Source organism: Microcebus murinus, chromosome 15 (genome assembly GCF_040939455.1).
Source record: "Microcebus murinus isolate Inina chromosome 15, M.murinus_Inina_mat1.0, whole genome shotgun sequence".
In the NCBI taxonomy this organism is placed as follows: domain Eukaryota; kingdom Metazoa; phylum Chordata; class Mammalia; order Primates; family Cheirogaleidae; genus Microcebus; species Microcebus murinus.
In genome coordinates, this window is record NC_134118.1 from 27,424,622 (window position 1) to 27,449,995 (window position 25,374).

Here is a 25,374-nt window from a genome sequence, read left to right on the forward strand (position 1 = left end):
GAGATCTTTTGAAACATAGAAAATTATCAAGTTATTCAATTGAATTTAAGCAAAACTGAAGGTGGTTATAGTTAAAGTTGGATAATAGTGGCTTAACTGGCCTGAGCCAAGGAAGGGTATTATTCTTTAATTTGTAAAAGAACCCATTTGCAATTATTTAATGGGTATTTGATTGCTAATATTTAATTTATTTCAGTATTTTGAAAACACAATTTATTAAAAATTATTTAGCCAAAATAAAAATAACAATAACCTATTTTTAAAATTGTATGCTAATCCTTTAAGAATTAATAGAAATTCTCATAGCTCTATGCAATGTATTCTCTTCTTGTGGAAGTATTTTTTATTCTTGTTTTTGTTGTTTCTCTGATTTGTGTGATTTTTAATTTGTTCTATATAAATTGAATTTAGTTTTTCCTCCCCATATGGTTACAATGTGTTCCCATATGGGAACTGTTACAATGTTAACAGTTACAATGTTACAATGTTAACTCACAATGTTAACAGTTGACTTTTATAAATCAACTTATTAATTCTATAGGCAAGCTCATTTTAACTAATTATTATACAATCTCTGCTTTACCTCCATGCACATTGATTCCATAAACAGATATAACTCTGATATAAAAATTTCATATTTTCTTTGCCACTACAAAGCTACTGTATATTCTTTTTAAAAAATGATCAATTGTATCCTCTATAGTTCAGTTTGTTAAAATACCTCCTTGTGATTGTTCTACATGTGAAAAAGAATAGGAAGAGATTCTAAGATATTGATGCTAATTCATTGCAGAGACAACTGGTATTCTTAGCCCTTTCAACTAAACATAGGAAATTCAATATTGCAGCCATGAATGCCTTTTATTGGAGTGAATCCTAAAACAAATAAAAGGTAGAATAGTGAATTTTTAATATACATAGAGATAATAGAAGTAGTGAAGAACATAGCTTGTGAATATTTCCTTTTGATATGCTCCTTAAAATATGTAAGGATCCCAAAGTGAAGCTGTTGCTTAGCTTCACACAAATGTTCTTTTTCTTATCCTTTGAGCACTTCATCTTTTTACTCATCCTCATTATATTAAAAACATTCCATCATATGCAGACCATATCTTTATGAGACAACTGCATCACACTGAAGCCAGATATTTTAGTTTGGTTTTGGGGGTTTGTTCTTTGTCTTTGGAGCTGTCCCAGAGAGTCTAGTATTGTTCAGCAGCACACACAGCCCTCCCTAACTTACACCAGAAGAGATCCTCTTTCAATTCTTCATTAGAAAGTAAAAGTTCAGTTGACTCCTTCTTAATTTACTGAAGAGTGTTGACATTTTGGAACCATATAGAAATTGGTGTAAATTCTTTCCTATGATTTGAATATTGGCAGAAATGAATTTAGAAACACTTTATGTTATATTTTAAAGACTATTTACAACACTTTGTACAATATTTGTGTGGTCTTTCCATTATACAAACCATATTTTTCTTATGGGCATTTTTTTAAAACTCAGCCACTAAGTTTATTTATTTTAATTTTCTTTTTCAGGAAATGTACCAAGGAAGAATTCTGAGAGAATATACTCAGTTATCCTGCTGTGATTAAACAAGACACTGCCATATTTCGTAAGTTCATCTATTTCTATCTTAGATAAAAAGGACTTTCTGCCACAGAGAACTGCCTTTTTCATTTGGAATTAGAGTTTAATTTTGTATTAATGGAAGATTTAATTGATTTTATTTTTTTCAAACTTTGTTTTACCTTAATTTTATTCAGTTTCAATGAATAATGAAAAGGCATTTCTTTTTTAGATTAACTGTTTCTTTGTATCTATTAGCCAATAATTTTAATGACTTGTGATAAGAACCTTATCAGTTGGTGAGATAGTTTAAAGAGTCAGTGAGTCAGTAATACCAACTTGGCCTGGGCAAATATATTGGTAATTATAATGTTCCATGTTCCAGTGAACAAATCCATTTGATATTATCTGTAGAAACTGCCCATGTGGCCTCATGAAGGTAGCTAAATTCTGACCATCTTTATGATACAGAGTGAGTTTATCTTATTATTAATATATAGATTTTACACTGAAGGATTATAATATTCATCATGATGAGATATGCACTATGTGACTCTGATGCATTAGACTCTAACACTCTTTTATTTCACATGACACAAAGCAAATACTATTATGTAGAGAGTGGTGAATGACATTAAAGCAAATGTTTCCTGAATCTTCAAATTTACAACCCTTCTGATTATCTCAAAGTTGAGATTTTGCTGTTTCACAGTTTCTGAAACATATGCAAAGCAAATAGATTTCCCCTCTTTTACAGTTTGCCTTCTGATATTGAGATTAAATAGTCCCTTTGCCCCTGATTAGTTTTCTATGACAGACTCTGTAGCTTGAAAGAATGTGATGCATGTCATTTATTTTGACATTTCCAACAATTTTTTGTTTTTGCTTTTCATTCAGGCAGACTATTTCCACTAAACAAGAGAAAAATTTATGCTACATTCCCTCATAATAAATGGATGGGGGAGTCAACTAGATGAAAAGATATATCTAAAGATCTGATTTCAGTGGCACGATAGTCATTCCAAGTGCTCATCATTGGGGTATTTTTGTTACCCTAGTATTTTTGAACAACTTAAGTGATCAGTATGGTAACACAAAGAGCACACTTAAATCTTAGAACAGATTTTACAAACATATCCAGTGGTTTAGAAGGCATAAATCAGTTCAAAAAGATCTTGAAATTAATGGAAAATTGCATAAAGAGGGGGAATTTTGTAAAGACAAATATGAGCGTATGTCCTGGAGAACAATTAGGATTATGTAGAAGATTTAAAAAAAAATCTTCATCTTAAATTTAAACTATAGCCCAATGGTTTCATTTTTTTTCAAGGGCTTTCCATTTAAATTATTATTTTTTCCAAAGAAACCATGGAATTTTTCCCCTAAAAAATTACACTTAGTAATAAAAAAATAAATTCTCTACTTTTTATTAAATAATTATTTATCTCCCATGTATACATATATTTCTTAAACTCTAATAAGCTTTTTTGATTGTAGAATAGCAGCAACATTAAAATGATTTTATAGTTTTACCTTAATAGGAAGCATTTGTTGAATGTTCAATGTATTAAGCTTTGTGTATGAAAATGGCATGGAAATACAGTGTTACATTTGACCTGTGTAGTTTTATCAGTGGTGAATATACATTTTCTATTAGGATTTCACAACAATCTCCTGCTTCCTCTTTACTACATCCAGGCTCTATAGGTCTAAGAAACACAAATTGGGTACCATGGAGGTGTGTTAGAGTTTAGTAAAATCCAAGAAAGATTTTTAAGGGTTAGGAATAAATGTTTTTGTGGCTTTGGTCATAATCTTTTTGATTACTTGTGGTCAGGTCAGCTAGTGAAGAACCTGGAATATGTACAAACTGTGCAGAGAGAAATAACAATTGTGATTAAAAATTTCCAGTAACAGTATCTCTGATAAAAAAAAAATTAGGGAAATAGAATGATTCCATTTGAAAAAAGAAAACATAATAACTAAATATTATTCTTCAGGTACTGTATATGCAGAGATATTGTAGAATAGCAGAATATGCAGAGATCTTATAGACAAGGTGGCCTATTCTTTATTTTGTATTGATTAAAAAATATATATAGTAAACGTGAACTGTTATCACCATATATTTCCAAGCTGTGAGAGTCTTTAAGCACAGGAGTGACTGAAGATAGAAACTTGAAAATCCCTTCTTTTGAAAGACCTTTTTAAAAGTAAAACAGATCTACTCTTAAAGGGACTATCTGGGGGGGGGAAGTGCTGATGAATCTAACATGAAATCTTCCAAACGTAGGATTATATGATCACAAAATAGTTACTGTTTTACATTCTGTAAATAGTTTATTAACTTCATTGTTTTAATTAACATTGGTTTCGCTGTTTTGAAACCACACAGAGGGGGAAGTAATCTGTTTAGCAAAACATCTCCTGCTCAGCAATGGTCCCAGATGAATAATTGTCCAGTTCCTAATGGAGAATTAGTATAGTTTTCTCTAAAGGTTTAAGGGGTGATCAAAATAGACCTGCTCTGGGAGCTACGCTAATTTTATCTAAACAAATGTTTTAATGAGCATTAAAAAAAGTCAGAGCTATCCTTTTGCTGTTCATTATTGTCATTCTCTTAAGAGAAAATTATACTTCAAAAAGTAATGCCCATCATGAGTCTATTTTTTCTAGTATTTTAGACAACAAATAATTTTACCTTAGAAATAGCTCTATCTTCTGGCTTATGCCAATTTTTAAATATACTTCCTTTTTCCAGAAAAACAGTAAAGATAAAATCAAAATTATATATTTTTTAAGCTTTTTTTTTAATTTAAGAAATTCAATCAAATGAATATATAAGCCAAGAACTGTGTGGAATAAAAAAAGGGCAAGGGACAAAATATGATCACTGCTTCTATATTCCTACAATCTCATTGTGGAGGAAAATCATTTATATAAAAATTAAATATAGGATCAAAGTAATAAAAAATGGCAGAATATATTAAAACTCTCTCATGTCCCACAACTTAAGTCTATCTTTTGTATGTCATATGTATATTCAAACAGGTGTATTAAAAATCATCAATTAATTACTAAAGTGCTACAATTATTCAGAGAATCAGTGTAATTAAATTTTGAACATGAAATATAAGTAAAACTTGGATAGTAAGGGAATATTATTACAGATGGAATAAAATGAGAACAGCAGGTTAGGAATTTACTTAGTATATGATACATACCAACTTTAAAGATATTGAAGAGAGAATTTTATCAAATTAATAGTGGGAAACAGAGCTAAGGAAATAAAGTTTCCACTCTGGGCAGCCTATACTTTATTCAGTGTGAGAGACAGTCACAAGAGATATCTCCACAAAATGCTATCCTATCAATTCCCGAATAATTGACATGGGGGAGAAAGGCAAAAGAAATCAAAGACCATGCCAAATTTCTGACTCTGAACAACTGGAAAAATACATGATGGCTAGAAATATAAATATTAAGAGGATGAAAAGGGTGGAAGGGCCAACTTGTATAAATGATGGGATTTTCCAATTTTTGAAACATCCTGAATTTATTTTGTAAGGGTTCCCTTATCTCGACTCACATTTTTATATAAAACCCATTCTTTTTGTTTTTTATATTATTGACGTTTTGATAGTAAATCAATGGTTCATTTGTTTTTGTTTTCATTCTGTACCGTTACTATACAGTACAGAGAAGTTGAAGTAAAAAAAGAAAAATAATTTAATCCTTTTTTAAGTGTCAGTGAAGAATAATTTAGAATAAAAATATTTATTAGTAATGGTTATGAAGATCAGCGATATTTGTGCATATGCACACTTTTGGGGCCCCAGCAGGTAGTTGTAATAGACTAGAATTAATAGCAATGATTTCAGCAATAGAGCATAATATCTTATAATTTATTTTACATCTATTTTACCATTATGTCTTTTCCATATGTCACCATGTTGTTTAAATGTTGTTAAATATCGTCTAATCCAAACGTCATTTGTGGTGCTTGACAAGAAAATGCATACTGTGAGCTAAAACCCACTGATATGTGCTAACGAAGCAAAGTACAAAATTGGATAGGGGATTGTTTATACTGAAATAAAACAAACAAATGTGTAGGAGAAAGCTATAGCATTTCAGTATATAGCTTTGAGTTTGTTAGATTCATCTTGTCTAAAAGAAAAGATAGCAGTTCATCAAGAGAAGCACTTTTCTCCCTCTCATGCTATGAAGATGCTACCTTCAAGCAACGGAACGGCCTGTATTCTCAATAGCAACCTGTAAACGATGGCAAAGATCTTCTGAATATGGTTGTTTCTTGTGTCAGCCATTGATAGACACCCTGAATGAAATTTAAATGAAATTACTCCAAGAAACAAAGTGATTATGACAGCTTTCTGATTATCTGGAGGCATAGGGAAAAAGTCTGAAGAGTCTTGAAGAGTAAATGGTTGGCAGCTTATTTCTTAGATAATTATCTTGAATATCAACTGTCTCCAGCAGGCTTAAGATAAGAGTTTTATGGCAGATGACTCATAAATGAGCTTTAATGAGTATGGGAAAAGCAGGAATTTTTCATTCATGACTGAAGGAGCACCTCTATGCTATAGATATCAGCTATATTGAAATTAAAGACATTTTATTGTGAAAGATGAAGGCTATGATTTTATTTATTTAGGCAACACATTTTATAGCATATGTTGGTGGCCATCACCAGAAGTACCTGTATGTAGGATGAAAACTTTTTGTCTAGAGGGAACTCTAAATGCTTAAGGGAATGCTAAAAGAATACCTAAAAGTTTTGTATATCTTTGTCTAAAAGATCTTGATAGATCTTGGAGATATACTACATATCACCAACACAGTAAAACCTTATGTTGACTCTCTTAACGGGTTTAATTTGCTTGCAACTATATTGTGATGAATCTGCCACCTGAACATTGTTTCCAAGTAGATTCATGGAAAATTTGCACATTTCCCCTGTTCTTTTTTTTTCCTTCTTTTTTTGTAACCCTGTGTTCTACACTAGGGAGTTATGGCAGTTTTGTTATTTAAAGTAAAGCTCCTACCACCTCTGAATGGGCAAAAAAATTGTTATGTAACATAAGTATGAATTAACAGGTGTAAACATTAGAAGTCGCTAAAGAAAAATCACAGTTTCTCTTCAATTAGAAATTCATGTATAGAATAGAGATCAATATAGTATCAGTTACCAAAATAAAAATAAGTTTATCCATTATTTCATTTCATGAACTGCAGAAATATCCTTTGCTGATTAAAAGAGATATACTTATTTCTTCTTCTTTGTTCATAATTACTATTAATTGCTTCCTTGAGCATCCATGATAGAAAATATAACAAAATTAAAAAGCATTATGTTCTCCATTTTTATAGCTTTTTAAAAAATTATATATATAATGACTTTGGAGGATATTAACAAAACTTCCTTTTGAATAATTTTTTTATTGAAAAAAGATTTTAAGTATGGCAAACTCTAATTTGTTTTTCCAGCATAATTAACAACTGTGACTTTTTATTTAATTTGTCTTAGCATTCATATTAATGAATTCACCTTTGTCCTGCTCTGAATTTGATATTTTTTTTTTTTTTTGAGACAGAGTCTCGCTTTGTTGCCCAGGCTAGAGTGAGTGCCATGGCGTCAGCCTAGCTCACAGCAACCTCAAACTCCTGGGCTCGAGTGATCCTTCTGCCTCAGCCTCCCGGGTAGCTGGGACTACAGGCATGCGCCACCATGCCCGGCTAATTTTATATATATATATATCAGTTGGCCAATTAATTTCTTTCTATTTATAGTAGAGACGGGGTCTCGCTCTTGCTCAGGCTGGTTTTGAACTCCTGACCTTGAGCAATCCGCCCGCCTCGGCCTCCCAAGAGCTAGGATTACAGGCGTGAGCCACAGCGCCCGGCCTTGAATTTGATATTGAAAAAGCTTTTATACATCATTGCTTCTTGATATGCCTCAGGTAATCAGTCCTGTTAGAGTAGCTTATGTAAAACTTATCTGAGACAATGAGAGAGACTTTTCCAAGAAATAGAGTTTATCTCCGACTGGTTTTATTTCAGTGAGGTCATTATCAACATGGAAGATGTTTTGACAAAAAAAATCTATAAAATTACAGAAAATGAAAAAGTATCAGGTAGACAGATATGGTATTTTTCCATATAGTCTCAACTATGCTGAAATATTCTAACTTCAGTTTGTATTCCACCTTTGCTATTCTCTGGGTCTCCTGTTGATTGAGCACCTTCTAAAAGTCAGAACTTTTATTTACACTGTTGAGAATTTCAATCTTCCTGCTCTATCTTGAAGACATTGTGAATTAAAGCATTATTGATGATGGCAAATGCAGGACTGTGGTTTGATGCCTCTTCCCACAAATGCAAAATTGGTCATATTTCAAATGATATATCTACATTAGGTAATCTTCTCTGCTTTGCAATGGTGAAGAAAATTCTTTGAAGCCAAAGAGGGAAAATCGAGCCACTTACTTGGGCTTTTCCTTTGGTTAATTTAAGCAGTTCCTTAGTTTTTTTAGTCTGAAACTAAAAATGGTCATGTGCCTAACTGCATTACTAGTCATATTCTTTGTCAGACAAGAGTTAGACACATAAATGGTCAGGCACAATCCTTGCACAAAGTCAATCAAGAGAATTTTCATGTCACATTCAAGGGTCCTTGATCTGATCTGAGCACATCATTCTTCTATGATTAAATAGATCAAGCAAAGATCTCCATTTTTTTTCTTACAATGGCTGGAAATACATCCCCATTTATTGGTGATATTATTTTCTCACTTGTGTGATGGCATAACAAATCACTGAAGTATAAGGCTGAATATCACACCACAGAATGAGGCTGAAGTGTAGCATGAACTTAAGAAAAGCAGAATTAAACTATCTCCTTGAATTGAGTCATGACATTTTAGAGCTTGTCTTCAATAATTTTTTCTCACCATTTGGAATAAACACTTCCTGGTAATCTTTTCTGCTCTTTCTTTCAGGATTGTCTTCCTAATATACTTGGCCTGGAATCATTTAGATTTGTGATGTGCTAAATAAAAATATATGATTAAATTGCTTTATAGTGAAGCTGATCTGAATACATTCTCATAACCATAAAATACTACATAATGATTACTACATAATTCAGGCAATGATTACATAATTCAGCCAATGATTACTTTTAAATTAGAATAAATGTCAGCTAATTTAATGGCCTTATGATTATCATTATCTTATGATAATCTGAAATTTTGTTTTAGAACAAGGTTATTTCAAATCTCACAAAAATGTCTTTTTGGTCCACCCTAATTAGAATCGTCCAGGGAAGATGATTCTAGAAAATGTAGTTTATCCTAGCCCAGTTGACACATTACAGAGTCACCACATTGCCCCATGAATCCATTTTGAATCCTGGTGAAGTATGTGCATCCTTCCTTGGAATGCTTGTTAATGGTTTAAATACATATAATCGAATACAGGGTATTACACAAATAATCAGTTGCACTGAAATGCAGTTATCAAAAACATGAGAAATTTTGTATGTGACAATGTAATAGACTTTTACATTTTTTTTAAATTTCAGCATATTATGGGGGTACTACAATAATTAATAAGACCTAGGCATTGCTGAATAATAATAATTTTGAAATTATAATGAGTATAAATCATAGTTTATGGTATTAATGATAACCAAGATATGATATAAAATAATTTATGTGATAAAAAAGTCATAGATATTGCTAATGCTACTATGGTTTGTTGACTTAGGTCATAATTCAGGAATTCAAGAAATGATAAATTTTTTGTTAGAGGCTATTTAAAATAAAGACATAAATTTTTCCCCATTCACATGCACAAAACATCTGAATCTCTTTATGGACCTCATAGATACAAGAAGATTTGATCTGTAAATCCTAAGATAGAAGCTCTCCTTTGGAGTCACAAACTTTCTTGGTGAAAGATCTATACCAGGATCTTTAAAATATACTTATTTTTTGTTGGCATGGATGCGGAGAGATAGGAATACTCCTATGCTGCTGGTGGGACTGCAAATTAGTTCAATCTCTGTGGAAAGCAATATGGAGATACCTTAAAGCGATACAACTGAATCTACCATTTGATCCAGTGGTTCTGCTACAGGGCATCTACCCAAAAGATCAAATGACACTACAAAAAAGACACCTGCACTCAAATGTTTATAGCAGCACAATTCACAATTGCAAAGTTGTGGAAACAACCCAAGTGCCCATCAATACATGAGTGGATTAATAAAATGTGGTATATGTATACCATGGAGTACTATTCAGCTTTAAGAAACAACGGTGATATAGCACCCCTTGTATTTTCCTGGATAGAGGTGGAGCCCATTCTACTAAGTGAAGTATCTCAAGAATGGAAAAACAAGCACCACATGTACTCACCAGCAAATTGGTTTCACTGATCAACACCTAAGTGGATATATAGGAATAACATTTATCAGGTGTCAGGGGCAGGTGGGAGTGGGGAGAAGAGGATGGGTATATACAAACATAATGAGTGAGATGTTCAACGTTTGGGGGATGGTCACGCTTGAAGCTCTGACTCGAGGGAGAGAAGGGGCATGGGCAATATACATAACCTTAACATTTGTACCTCCATAATATGCTGAAAGAAAAAAAAAGAAAAAAAATGTAAAAATAAAATATACTTATTTTTAAGGTAATAAGTTCAAAGAAATACTTCTGAGGTCTAGATGCTCTGCTATGAGATTAGTATTGCATACTAAATGATGTCTGTAGTATAATAAGCCTCACATTTTTTTAACATGTCTACAGTTTTTTAAAGACTTAATCATAATGAACAGCCTTTCTGTACTTCTCTATGAAAAGTAAAATTAACATTACGACAAGAATTGGCAACGCTAAATTGTCAGTAGGCTCCCTGGGGTTTTCCTTCTTGCTATCAAGGCTCACTGATTTCTCACACTTTAGGCACAGTAAAATAGCACCATTTAGGCTTCTGAGTATTAGTAAGTGTTTTCAAATAAATTTATTTCCATTTGTATTATGGATAAAAATGATTCTTTTTGCATGCAGTGAGGTTCAGAATAATGCACAGTTTATTAAATGAATATTGTCATGTGAGTATAAAGTAAAATATTAAATATTAGTATAGAATACCAAATCTTTATTACATTCCTTTTTTTAGTTGTGTTTTCTCTAACTATGGTTCTTTTATGATTTTTGTTCAAGCATATCTATTCTTACATATTCCTTGGAAGAAGAAGGGTTCTAGAGGCACAATTATTATTATTATTATTTCAAAATATTATAGGGGTACAAATGTTTTTGGTTACATGGATTGCTTTTGTTATGCTTAAATCAGGGTTATAAGTGTGCCCATCATCCAGACAGTGTTCATTATACCTGTTAGGTAGGTTTTTGCCCCTCTCTTCCTCTGTTCTCCTCCCTGCTTGATTTCCACTAAGCTTTACTTCCGTTCATGCACATATGTGCTCATCGTTTAGTTCCAATTTAATAGCAAGCACATGTGGTGCTTGTTTTACCATCTTTAGATACTTCACTTTGGATAATGGTCTACACTTCCATACAAATTGTTTCAAAAAGACTTAATTAATCCTTATTCATGGCTGAGATTTATTCCATAGTATACTCATATCACATTTTCTTAATCCACTCATGAATTGATGGATACTTGGATTGATTCCACTTCTTTGCAATTGTGAATTGTGCTGTAATAAACATTCCAGTGCAGGTGTCTTCTTGATAAAATGACTTTTTTTCCTTTAGGTAACTACCCAGTAGTGGAATTGTTGGATCAATGGTAGGTCTACTTTTAGTGCTTTGAGGAATCTCCACACTGTTTTCCATAGGGGTTATACTTATTTGCACTCCCACCAACAGTGTAGAAGCATTCCTTTCTCTCTGCATCCATGCCAGTATCGTTGTTTCTGGACTTTTTAAGAAAAGCCATTCTAACTGGGGTAAGGTGATACCTCATTGTGGTTTTAATTTGCATTTCCCTGGTGATTAGTGAAGCTGAGCATTTTTTCATGTTTATTGGTCATTTGTCTATCTTCTTTTGAAAAGCTTCTATTCATGTCTTTTACCCACGTTTTAATAGAGCTGTTTTCTTCTTGATGATTTGCTCAAGTTCTTTGTAGATTCTGTTAATTAGCCCTTTATCAGATATAAAGTTTGAAAATATTTTCTCCCATTCTGTAGGTTGTCTATTTGCTCTGCTGATTATTTCCTTAGCTAGGCAGAACTTTTTAGTTCATCAAATCTCATTTATTTATTTTTATTGTTGCTGTGATTGCTATTGGTGTCTTCTTCATAAATTCTTTGATGAGGCCCATGTCTAGAAGAGATTTTCCAGCCTCTTCTTCTAGAATTCTTATGGTTTCAGGCATTATATTACTATCCTGTTTCAGTCTTCTGCATGTGGCTGTACAGTTTTTCCCAGCATCATTTATTGAATAGGTTTTTTTCCCCCCAGTGAATATTGTTGTCTGCTTTGTCAAAGAGCAGTTGGCCATATGTGGATGGTTTTATATCTGGGTTCTCTGTTCTGTTCCATTGATCTGTGTCTCTATTTTTGCATGAGTACTATGATGTTTTGGTCACTCTAACCTTGTAGTAAAGTTTGAAGTCTGGTAATGTGATGCCTCCAGATTTGTTCTTTTTGCTTAAGATTGCTTTGGCTATTGGAGTTATTTTCTGGTTTCAAATGAAGCATAGAATTATTTTTTCTAGCTCTGTGAGATACGATGTTGGTATTTTGATGGGGATCATATTGAATCTATAAATCACTTTGGGAAGAATGGACATTTTAACAATGTTGATTCTACCAATTCATAAGCATGATATATTTTTCCATTTGTCTGTGTCATCTGCAATTTCTTTTTTTTTTTTTTTTTTTTTGAGACAGAGTCTCGCTTTGTTGCCTAGGCTAGAATGAGTGCCGTGGCATCAGCCTAGCTCACAGCAACCTCAAACTCCTGGGCTCAAGCAATCCTTCTGCCTCAGCCTCCCAAGTGGCTGGGACTACAGGCATGCGCCACCATGCCCGGCTAATTTTTTCTATATATATTAGTTGGCCAATTAATTTCTTTCTATTTATAGTAGAGACGGGGTCTGGCTCTTGCTCAGGCTGGTTTCGAACTCCTGACCTCGAGCAATCCGCCCGCCTCGGCCTCCCAGAGAGCTAGGATTACAGGCGTGAGCCACCGCGCCCGGCCTCATCTGCAATTTCTTTCCTCAGTGTTTCCTTATTCTCTTTGTAGAGATCTTTAACCTCCTTGATTAAGTATATTCCTAGGTATTTTATTTTCTTTGTGGCTATGTGAATGGTATTGAGTCTGATTTGACTCTCAGCTTGACTGCTATTGGTGTATAATGCTACTGATTTTGTAGCCTGAGACTTTGCTGAATTTATTTATCAATTCTAGGAGTCTCTTGGTGGAGTGTTTGGGGTTTTCTAGATGTAAGATCATATCATCAGCAAAAAGCAATAGTACAATCTCTTCCTTCCTGGTTTGGATACCCTATATTTCTTTTTCTTGCCTGATTGTTCTAGCTAGGACTTCCAGCACTGTGTGGAATAGAAGTCATGACAGTGGGCATCCTTGTCTTGTTACAGTTCATAGTGAGAATTCACTATGTGTTCATGTGCCTTTCAAGAGGCACAATTTTTGTATTTTTTTTTTTTTTTTTGAGACAGAGTCTCGCTTTGTTGCCCGGGCTAGAGTGAGTGCCGTGGCGTCAGCCTAGCTCACAGCAACCTCAAACTCCTGGGCTCGAGTGATCCTTCTGCCTCAGCCTCCCGGGTAGCTGGGACTACAGGCATGCACCACCATGCCCGGCTAATTTTATATATATATATATATCAGTTGGCCAATTAATTTGTTTCTATTTATAGTAGAGACGGGGTCTCGCTCAGGCTGGTTTTGAACTCCTGACCTTGAGCAATCCGCCCGCCTCGGCCTCCCAAGAGCTAGGATTACAGGCGTGAGCCACAGCGCCCGGCCAAGAGGCACAATTTTTAAATAAAAAATATGTTTAAGTATTTTCACTGAACTTTTTTTATTCCTCCATTTTTAAAATAATTTCAGAGATAGAGATGAAAATTTGGTGACTTGTTTATAGTAACAAATACGGCTCATAATTAATAATAAACAATAAATAATTAATTATAATTATATTTATTATTAATAATAAATAATTAATAATTATAGTCTGTTATAATTGTATTATGCAATAGTCTCTAAAAATCAATTTAATATATATTGTTTCCTTTAATAATATTGACACCAGAATGCTAAGAAGCCAATTTTTATTCTCAATTTATGGATAAAGAACCCCTAACAAGTAAACAAAAATGACTTGAGTAAGGTTGTGTGTGTTTGTGTGTGTGTGTAAAATATAGCAAGCACGTTTACCACTTTCCAGGCATTTTAAAAACACTTCCCCTATATTATCTCATTTTTCCTCACAAACACTCTATGTGATATGTGCTCTTATTATGTTTATTTTACAGATGAGTTAACTGAGGTATTAAGGTTAAGCAACTGCCTAAAGTTCACGAAGCTAGTGAGTGGCATCTAGTGAGGAATAGGCCCTGGAGTATAATCCAGGATGTCTGGCCTTGGAGTTTGAGCTTTTAATTTCTACTCTAGGAGACTTCTCATAATTTAATTTTCTCCTTTCCAACATATATAGATATTATTTCTGGTTAGTGTTTTGTCGTATCAACTAAAACTTTTAGACCACTGTGAAGTACTGATGATAATAATGTGCAGCTTCAGGCTTGAATGGGATTTCTTTTGGTTTGTTCACTATTAAAGCTTTTCTTTTGGTGGTGTTATTATTTTTATGATAAAGATATCTTTCATAATGTAAAGATGTGTTCTTATACTTTTATTTACTTCTGAGTACTTCTCAGAAATGTTTAAATACTATTAAATGACTTTTGGCAGCAAGACAATCAATGCATTTGAATTGAGGATACATTTTATTGGTAAAATTCCAATAGCTTAATCGTTTTTTGTATTTTGCAATCGAGTGGTAAGTAACACTTAGTCATGGTTCCACATTCAGTTTTCCTGAAGTTTGCTTTGAATATTCACATTCATATCCTTCAGGTATCTTCATATTTGTATAATATTTGTCAGGTTCTTTTTATCAAGATCTTACAAGATAATTCTCAGTCCTGGGGATACTTATACATGCTCTTTTGTTCCAATACCCTTGCTTTCTTAGCTAAGAATCAGTTGCAAGAAAGAAAGGCTTATATAACCCTATGGCGATGAAGGCAGTTCTGTGGCCTTATATTGATGACTACTCAGATGTGATTACTGGCATGCACTAGTCAAATTTACTGTGTGATTCTAGACTTTGTTAGAACCTAATGATACCTCTTTGAGCCGACTTGGGTGCACCTTGGACTGGAGGGTCTTATCTAATTCTCTATCTTTAAGTCTTTATTCTGTTGACATGTACCTGGCTTCAAAATCGGTGCACACACCTTTAATAACTGAGAAAGGCTTAGAAGTGCAAATTACTTCCTATCCTTTATCTGACCACAAAGGTCAGCCTTTCTAGCGTGCTGGGGTCACGCTTCCTTTTTTTCTAGTCCTGTCCTACACAGCAGACATAAGAAAGTCTCAAATGCTTATCCAAAAAGAACTTCTGGAGTTTTAGGATTCCTCTCAACCTATCAGGGGATCCCTTGTTTGTACTGAAACCTAGAAAGATGAAATTGGGACATGTGTCAATCAGATAACAAAAAACATGACATTATAGTTATTTCAAACAAAAATATTAAATTATTTTAAAATTATTATTAAATTAAATTAAAATTCAATCTAATAATTTATTTAATAATTAATATTAAATTAATATTTTAAATTGTTATTAAATTAATACTAGTTATAACTGTGTCAGAAGAGCTGGAGGAACCAAAAAGGGGAAGATAAACTTATTCCAGCAAAAGAGGAAAAAAGATAAAGCAGCTCAAGAATTAGTTACCGGTTTTTCTCTTCTGGGCTAAAGGTACAAAAACTACCAACACACTCAAGGTACTGTGCTGAAAATGAGCCTGGCCTTAAAGGGACCGCCAGGATTCCTCAGTGCCGCTGTCCTCCCCTCAGTGCTGAAATACTTGCTGCTTTGTCCTGCGGGAGATGCTGCAGTAAACTTGAAATGAGGGCTCATGTTTTCATTTCTCCTGGGTTATAATCTCCAACCTGTGCTCCTATTAGAAGATCCTAATTGGAATCTTAGACAAGAGAACTTTGAAAATACAGTTTGTGGTGTCACAGACTCTTTATAGTACAACAGAGCACAGAAGAGTGGGAATGGAGGCAGAGAGCAAAGGGACAAAAGATCAACCCAGTCCTTATTTCAATTTCTCAGTGTCTGTCATAACCTTTTGTTCATATATAACTTCTGCACAATAATAACATTAGTTTCATCCTTCTAACTACTATGCTAAATCCATTTTTATTGATGGATTTTAAAGAGGCTCTTCCCCTCTTCTCCAAAATGAAGAAACAATGTTTTTTCAGTACCCATATCCATCTGTAGGGATGGTAATTTCTCATGTGATTTAGTAATATTCCCATTGAATCTACTGTAACTTAAAAACATATTTTAAAGTATACTACATCTAGTACTTACACAATGGGATAAAGGAAGAAGACAAACTAAGTAATATATGCAAATAAATAAAGAAGAAATCATACAAATTTGCTAATGGCCTACCTCTGTAAGTATAACTTCCTTTTTCCAGCATGCATTGTATCTTACCCTGTTATTGGCTAGTACCTCAAACTGCCAGGGCTTTTTACTTGTAGAGTGATCCTAACCTCATTTGCAGAGTTATCTTAAATTCTATTCATAAGGTTGATCTAATTTTCCATTAAATCTTACCATAGGATGTGGAATAATAAGAGATGCTCTAGAAAATCCTCAGTGTTTCAAACATAATCTTCTTTACCACAGTGTATGTCAGGAAACTGAATTCTTTCTGATAATTAGGATGAATCTACCTAACCAGTAAAGTAACTTTCTTCTTTAATAATTGTTTCAGTAGGACAAGAAGTCAATAGTGACTGGTAGCACCTCCAATGTCCAATTAAAACAGTATTTTTATCCCAAGGGGGAAGCATAGCAACCATGGGAACTAAGAACTATGAACCACCAAAGAAAAAAGCTTTGGGAAGTGGAAGTAAAATCTATAAGTAGGTTATTGAGTCTAACAGAGAGAACAACTTCCACTGCACCCTTGATTTCTGGACCCAAGTGTTTTGAGTATGAGAGAGACAGCATGATAAACCTGTTTAATCTATATACCACATCCTGTTAGACTACACTACAACTTCACAGAATGCTTTACCTGAGCCTTCAATAAGCTCTTCCACCATTCTTCCCAGTCAGCTGCCACCAAGTAATGGAGCATATAGTAAGAACAGGGAATTCCTCGGCGTAAGCCTCTTTTTTTGTTCTTTGGTAGAAACGTGTGTTATGTTGGATGCATGATGATGAATACAGCCTTACCTGGGTCTGCAGATGTTAAGGCTTGCAGAGACATTTTGGTTAGGGAAGACAGATGCATATAAATCATATTTGTGCAACAGAATATGACTCTTTGTTCACATTACGATGGAAGGGATTCAAGATAACCAACTTACTAACAAGTGGCTGGCTGCTTCCCTGAGCTAACTACTAGTACAGTCACTGAGGGCCCATGACTTGCCTTTGTTGTGGGCAGGCTAGGCACCCTGCAATAGCAATAGCCAGATACACCTCACTAAAGGAAAATCACGTTGTGCTTATGTACAGCACGTATCCCTGCCGATATGGCTGCTGTGTACCCATTGTGTCTTGGGGTAGGTGGAAAACAATGATGGCAAACATGCACATTTGGGGTCATGTTTTTATTTTTTCTACCTAATTATTGGGATCTTACACACACACACACACACACACACAGACACACACACACCACTCACTTTACTAGTACTTCATGGCTCACTTAGATAATTCCTCTAGCCAAGTTTCTCTGAATCCCAAGAATTAGTTAGATCCTACTTTTATGTCTCATATCCAGTATCTGGTCACTTTACAAGATTTCTAACACTATGTTATAATTTCCTCTTGGAAATTATTCCCAATTTGACTGCAAACTACTTGTAGACAGGCCATCTTTTGTTTATTTTTGAATCTCCAATTTATAGTCTGTGTTTGTGATATAGTACTTAATGCCAATATTTTTGACAATAATTGCAAGTAGTTCTTACCTGACTTTTGCAATTTCATTTGACTCACAAGTTATTTAGAAAATTATGAATGATTGTACAGTTCTGAGTGCCTATTTAAACTTGTTATTACTAGCTATTTTCATTAAGCTATATTCTTAGAATAAGACATATCACATATTTTCATTTTGAAATTTACTGAGATTTTCTTTATGGTTTATTAAAGGATTTGGTTTTGAAAAATTGGGAGTATTAAATATGACTGTTACTTTGTGATGCTGATATCACAGGTGTTTTTAAACTCACCAGATTGTATACATTAAATATTTGCAATTCTTTGTATTTTTTAAAAAACTGAGCTATAATTAATTATTCCACTGTTGCTCCTATTTTCTGCTTCTTTTACATATGTTTGTAATTTTTCACAATAAGAAGCACCACATGTACTCATCAGCAAATTGGTATTAATGGTTCAACACCTCAGTGGACATATAGGAATAACATTTATCAGGTGTTAGGTGGGTGGAATAGGAGAGGGATGGGTATATACAAACACAATGAGTGAGATATGCAATATTTGGGGGATGGTCACGCTTGAGGCTCTGACTTGAGCGGGGAGGGGTGGCATGGGCAATATCCGTAACCTTAACACTTGTACCCCTATAATACGCTAAAATGAGAAAAAAAAGGTTTTTTAATGACCTCAAAAATTTTTAGAATATTTAATTCGACAATATTAAAAATGATGTGTATTTATGTTATAGAATATATTAATATAACTAGATGCATAATTATTAAATCAAGTAGATATCATTCAATATTCTCTGTATTTTATTTTTTATCTTTAATTTGTAGGATCTGTCAATGATCGAGAGAGAAATTTTAGAATTTACCATTCTATCAAGAGCTGACATTTGCCGCCAGACTGATAACTTGGTGTGAACTTATTTCTTTCATAGTCCATTTGGATACCAGTCAAATCACCTTCTAAAATATCAGCAAAAGTGCTGATATTATCTATAAAGTTACAGGGGCAGCAAAGGACCACGTCAAATGGCCAACCAGAGTGCCCTTCAAAGGGGGCTGTGTTCTAGTGAATGGGGATGTGGAGCGTTGTGGCCTGGACTCCAACAGAATCAAGAGACCACTTTAGTTGGCCATGGAATTCTTTGCTCTCTGGCAAGAAATACCTTATCCAACCTGTTGGGAAGTTCCCAGCCCAACACCCACTCAAGTGTCCCCTCTTCTTTGGGAGTCCCAAATAACATGTGCAGTTGGCCTTTTAGCAGCTTTGGTAGAAATGTGTCTGGTTGGACTTTCTTTACAACTGTGGTTAATGGACCCCCCTCTATGGTGGTCCTGAGTTGTTGGTATAATGCCAAATCCCACATTTGTTTCAACCAAATTAAGGTTTCCAATGACTCTAGGAAAAATCTTTGCTTTCCCATGCAACTTATTGGATTATGAAAGTGCTAGCTGTTGTGCCTTCAAAATGCCATTTACTCTTCCAATCAATCCTGCCACTTTGGGATTATATGGTAAGTGGAATCTCCCAGCTATATCCGTGCCTCTGTCTCCATCAATGTGTGGAATGTGTTCTTAGCCTTTTATCATGGCTGTTAGGTTTGCCCTTGTTAGGTTTGCCCTTATGCAAGGGAAGGCCTGCAACAAGCCTATGGCAGTATCCATACAGGTTAGTGTATGCTTTTGTCCTAAGCTTACTGGCAGGAGTCTGATGAAGTCTATTGCCAGTCTCACTGGGGTGGCTGTCATCTGTATGTGCCTGGTGTATGTGAATGCGACAGGGCACAGGTGGGAGCAAACTAAGCAGTCTGTTACCGCCACTGCTGAGTCACTGCCTCATTACAGAGGCAATCCTGTTCCCTTTGAGATTTGCCAGCCCACTGTGCCCTGGGAGGCCCACTGTGTTTACATACCCAGTCATCTAGCTCAGGTGACTTTGAGGGAGCTGGTGTTCTAATTCTTGCTAGGGTATCAGCCTCCATGTCACCGGAGGTGAACCTGATTGGTGTGCTGAAACATGATACATAGTTGGGCTCGCAGTGGGTTCTGTAATATCTCCCAAATAATGTCTTTCCACATGACAGCTCCCCATAAGGGTTTTTTAAGTACATACAGTCATCTCGGGCCCATTGGGCAAGTTAAGTTGTAAGGCCCTTAAATACCGCGTGGCTGTGAGTATAGGCCATAACTCATGGGTGCAGGGCAACCATACGGCATGGAGTTCTGCCCATCGACTGGTCTCTTGCATTCCCATCTCACATAATAGATTGTCTGTCTATGTTTGTACAGCTATGCTGTCCACACGCAACAGTTACCCTGGCTCGACCCAGCTGAGTAACAAACACATTCAAGAATGGAGGCTGTGCCTGCAACTACTGTTGGAGGCATCTCTATGTGGCCTTCACAACAGGGGCGTCTCTGGTCTTATAGTGTACTGGCCCTAAGATAGTTCATGCCCCGAGGGACTTGTGCAGAGGGCACTGCATTGTTGCAGGTATGCACATCACTTTTGTAATACCCTAGAGAGGCCTGACAAACACTTTCTATCCAGCCTTTGTAGGTTCCAGCAAAACAGTAGTTATGGGTTCAACTTGATGCAAGGCCTTGTATACCCCATGACCTGTTGTTCAGTTGAGGAATAGCAGGTTTCAGGACCCTTCCGTAGATGTGTCCAGAATCCTAGAGGAACTGCTTTCCTATGCTGGACTTGCCAGAGGACCCAACTGGTCCCCCTCAGGGCTTATGATCATATCCAAAGACATTAGTATACCCAGAAGGGAGGGGGACCTAAATCTTGTGCCTGAGCCCATAGTATTTCAGCCTCCTTAAATGCTTCCTCTTGTTCTATCCCAGCACCAGCTAAATCCATTATTTAATTTTTGGTATAAGAGATGCAAACATTGATCTAAATGTGAAATAAAAGACAATCAATATCCCAAAAGATCTAGGAAACTTTGTAACTGTTTAACTGTTTTAGGCATGGAATATCATATTTTGTTAGATAGCACCTGGGTTGAGGCATGTCTTACCTGACCAAGTGACCCCTATGAACTTTTGCCTCCTCAGTCTTATATGCATATATTCTTGGTCTACTGTTTGAATCCTGATGTTTCAAAATTTAATCATACATAGAATAAAAAATTTGTAGAACCCTTCTCTATTTTAAATTTACTTGGATTAAATTCACAGAAGTAGAATGACTAACTTGGTATGAACATTTTTAAACCTTTGCTATATAGTGACTAATTTCTTTCCAAATAATTTGAATCACTTTATGCTTATATCAACACCACTTGAGAGATTTTGTTTCAACAGTTCTCAGCTGTATTGAAATTTTTATTTAAATCATTCTTATCCTGAATCACATGGCAGATTTAATTTAATTTGTATTTAATTGGTTAGTGATTGTTGTACTTCCTTCATATTGTGTTAGTTCATTGTGTTTCTACTTGATGAATTATGTGATAATGTGCTTTTCCTATTTACCTATTGCCTTTTTGGAATAATTCTTATCAATAAACATTCAGATGAATTCCCAGACATCATTTTATTACATTTGTACAGAAATATATACATATACTAAATTTTCTAAGAAAATATAATTTATTAAAATTTACTCCGGATCACAGAGACACTCTAAACTTATTTCCATTAAAAAAATACAAAATGTTGAGAAAGAGATATCCTTCAAAATGCAGCAGGCCTGCTGAGTTGGTTTCACAGGTAAATTCCTCCAAACCTTCAGAGGCAATAACTACTTACTATCTTTCTTGATAACTCTGAGGCCGAATTATTTTACAGAGTATGTGACTCCTTGAGTCAAAATAGCTTTTTTTGGATCTTGAACAACATGGTTTTTATGTAAGTTTCTCATCTAATGAAGTTATATTTGTAAATGAAATGCTAGTAGATACCAAGTTTCTTTAAGTTACTGTAGGATCAACTATAGAATATTCTTTCTTCCATCACTCCAATTAAGGCAATAGACATATCCAACACCTTCCAAAGTTTTCCTGTGTTTCTTTGTTTTAGTTTTGAGGTAAGAATGCTAACATGAGATCTAATCTGTCAACAAATTTTAAAGTGTTCAATTTTTAGCAGAATTTATATATAATCAGTGTGTTCATCATCCTTGAATACAGATATGAAGATAAATCTAATTTATATTTTACTTCTAAAACTCTTTCATATTGTTTAATATGTATATACAGAAAATTATTAAAAATATTTATCTTCATGGACAATATTCAATGTCATGTTCTGTTATTTAGTTTTTTCTTTCTCAAGAAAAGAAAGAAAACAAAAACTTTGTACTGAATGCTATTTGCTCTTTAGAAGAAAAGGACAATACTGCTTTAGAGAACATATTTGTAATTAAGTACAATTTAAATGACTATAAGGAATATATTAATCACACTTTCAGCTAAATCTTAGAAGTATGTGAAGGATCATTCTAGGTCAGATACATGTTTGCATGCAGCTTAAAACTCTGTCTTTGACATTGACTCTAAAAAAAGAATTATCCATATGTTCTTAAGTCAAATAGGTTTCCATTTTAGCATACATCTCTTCTTGTGTGTAATTAAAAATATATAGAATTTTGTAATTAAAGATACAAAGAATGCATAAAACATGCTTCTTTGCCCTAAAACCCTGTCACTTTAGTTTTATGATTATCTTACCAAGTTGTCTTTTGGATTTGTAGATTTTGAACAGATACCCTCTGAGCCCTCACATTTTCAGATTATAAATAATATTTTATTTAAACACTTGTAAGTATATTAAGAAAATATCTAACCATTGAAATCAATTTTAGCTTCTCAACCTAACTGTAGAATTATCAAGCTTTATTCTTAGTAACCTTTGCATGACAATTAATCTATCCTCTTATCTCAAAATAGAGTAATACTTCCATATTTGTGATCAGTGTGCTGATAATTCATTTTGAAAGACCTCTTGTATATATCTTAAAGATTAAATCCATGGGGAGAAACATATAAACACATTTTTAACAAAGTTAATTAACTATTAATATATTGTTATTTTTCTACATCTAAACTAATCCTACTTCTTATTCCCTGTTTATGGTTCTCAGGGAGGGGAAACACTTGTCTATAATGTTCCTGCAAGTATTTGAAGACCATTTCTAGGTAATGTTTCAATTTAACATCTCTATTTAAATTTCTGCCACATTCCAATGTCAGTCATCCTCTCCTTCAAATATAATACCAATTCTGGAATTACTGACATGATGGTAGCAAAACAGGACTCTCATATTTTTTCCAGATCCCAGTTGTGTTTTGTGTCTTTTATCTTAGAAGGCCTAAGAAAACTATCAGTCAGGGAATGTAATGAGAATTTGTTCAGATCCTTGATGAGACCAAAGAGATGTTTTGTCTCAAATCCCTTGGATTTGTGCTATATTAGACAATTAAATTATTCCAAGCTAATGTGCATCTAGCTGGGAACCTGGGATGAAGACAGAATTGGCAAAAAAGTAAATTGTGAGCAGAGCTTATTTATCTTATATGATTTTAATCTATTCAGTGTGTTTATCTGACATTAATTCATGGGTGCAGCCAAATTTATAGCTACTCTGAGAGTCTATATGAATCCCTTTACCCCATTATGTATTTTGTCTTTTGCATATTATACTTTGTGTTTTTATATCTTTTCTTGCTCATAACACTTATAACAGCTTTTTGAGAAACTGAAACCTCCTTTTCTTATTAAGTATTGAATTATGTTCATTGATTTATGCAATATCACTTTGAAATATTTATGAAATATATTTTACACATAGTAAGGAATAGTTCTAGCCAACACTATTAGAAATGGATGAAGAAATGTTTTCTCTAATCATAGAAATGAGTTGTTTGTGTGATTATGTTCCCTTTTCAGCATCCTTAAGTCTTTAACAAGATAGGGAAAAGGTCAGTGAGTTGTCCAAGCCATCAAAGTCCAGATGGCTAAATTAACTTTGCTTCATTTCTGAGGCAAAGTTACATACCAGCTCCCTCAGAGATCTGGTCTGTTTATATAAGTTTACTATGACATACTCACTTACTCTTGCTTGCATTAAATAAATATTTATTAAACACATATCATTCTCCAGGCATTAAACTAGATACTTCATTAAACAAAACTTCTTAAAGATGTTTTTAAAATTAGTTTTTTATTTGATTTAAATATCTTTCATATTGTAATTATTATTATAATATTTACTGTCATTCACTTCACAGATATTTCTTATTCCTTAAGACATCATTCATCTTCTAAAAATTATAAAAAATAATTTCCATCCATATTCATAATAGGAGACCATTAACAGAGATCATTTGTGAGTTCTTTGGGATAAATGACATACTTAATTAGAATTCTCACTTAATATCTGTTAATTTCTTAAAATTAAGTGGAGAATGGTTTACTGATTAAAAACACAATATGTGAATTTTTCTGGGCTCAAATATCAACTCTGTCACTTTTATCTATGTGTTGTTGCTAATCTGAACATAGGGGTTCTTAATACATAAGATGGGTAGAACAAAGTTCAGTGAGATAATGCATAATAAATAATTAATATTTAATAAATATCACTCTTACTAACTGATGTTTACAGTAGTGCAACATGAACTCTTCATGACAAAATGTGAAATTTATTATATTAATGAAGGATCTTAGGTTATTGTTGGATATTTATATATTTATTAAAGAAAATGGCTTAATATTTTGAAACAAAAGTTTAGTTCAGAGAAGTCATAGTGTGTTTTTCCAATAAGAATCATTTAATAAGATCCACGATATGCCTCTATGAAAATATATATTTTTAGCCAGTATTCATAAACTTTGTATAGTGAATTTAGATATAAGAAATAAAAATGTTCCCTGGCATACTGAACTGAGCCAACAATTAAAAAAAGAAGTCCATTTAGAAGAAAAGAAAACTCATTTTTCCCTTTTGGTGTCAATGCTGTTTAGCCTTTAGTAATACTATAAATCAGCCAACAAAACATTATTTGGGAAGATACTGTTTCCAGAATGCATATCATTTATTTTTAATTAATTTTTCCTTGTTTTTAATTATTTTTATTAACACAAGTAATCAATTCTTGTAATCATTAAATACCTCATTACCATATAAAAATATTTTTATAATTCATAGAAACAGGAAGTTTTACAATATTTATTTTTCATAATTTAGTTTTTACCTTGCTCCAATAGTATCCTCTTTTAGCTCATTCCTATCCAGAAAAGTAGCAAGGAATACACAGGCATAGCAAAGATGATTTTTATGCACCAAGACAATGTTTAGAATTGTACTAGAGAATTGTTGCAGATATATTGGGAAAAAACTCAATTGACATTTTCCTTTGAGAAATCTGTAATAACTATACTTCCCTTTATGTGCCTAAAGGTTTCGCTCTTGATAACTATGTATTAATTTTAATGCACAAAAACTCTTTAATTACAATATTCTTCCTTTAATCTGTGCCTTAAT

The 25,374-nt window shown here is 33.8% G+C and overlaps 1 protein-coding gene and 1 long non-coding RNA gene across 7 annotated transcripts in view; both read left to right on the forward strand.

Moving 5' to 3' along the window:
- Nucleotides 1-25,374, forward strand: part of MARCHF1 (membrane associated ring-CH-type finger 1) — a 726,479-nt gene that overhangs the window by 225,363 nt on the left and 475,742 nt on the right. For all 5 annotated transcript variants that reach the window (XM_076010552.1, XM_076010551.1, XM_012735576.3 and 2 more), the window contains exon 2: nt 1,543-1,619. The gene's annotated coding sequence lies outside the window, so the exon portion shown is untranslated. The remainder of the gene's footprint in view (nt 1-1,542; nt 1,620-25,374) is intronic.
- LOC142876344 (uncharacterized) overlaps nt 18,655-25,374 on the forward strand; it is a 42,778-nt gene continuing 36,058 nt past the window's right edge. For both annotated transcript variants that reach the window (XR_012923233.1, XR_012923232.1), the window contains exons 1-2: nt 18,655-19,390; nt 22,972-23,026. This is a non-coding gene — a long non-coding RNA (uncharacterized LOC142876344). The remainder of the gene's footprint in view (nt 19,391-22,971; nt 23,027-25,374) is intronic.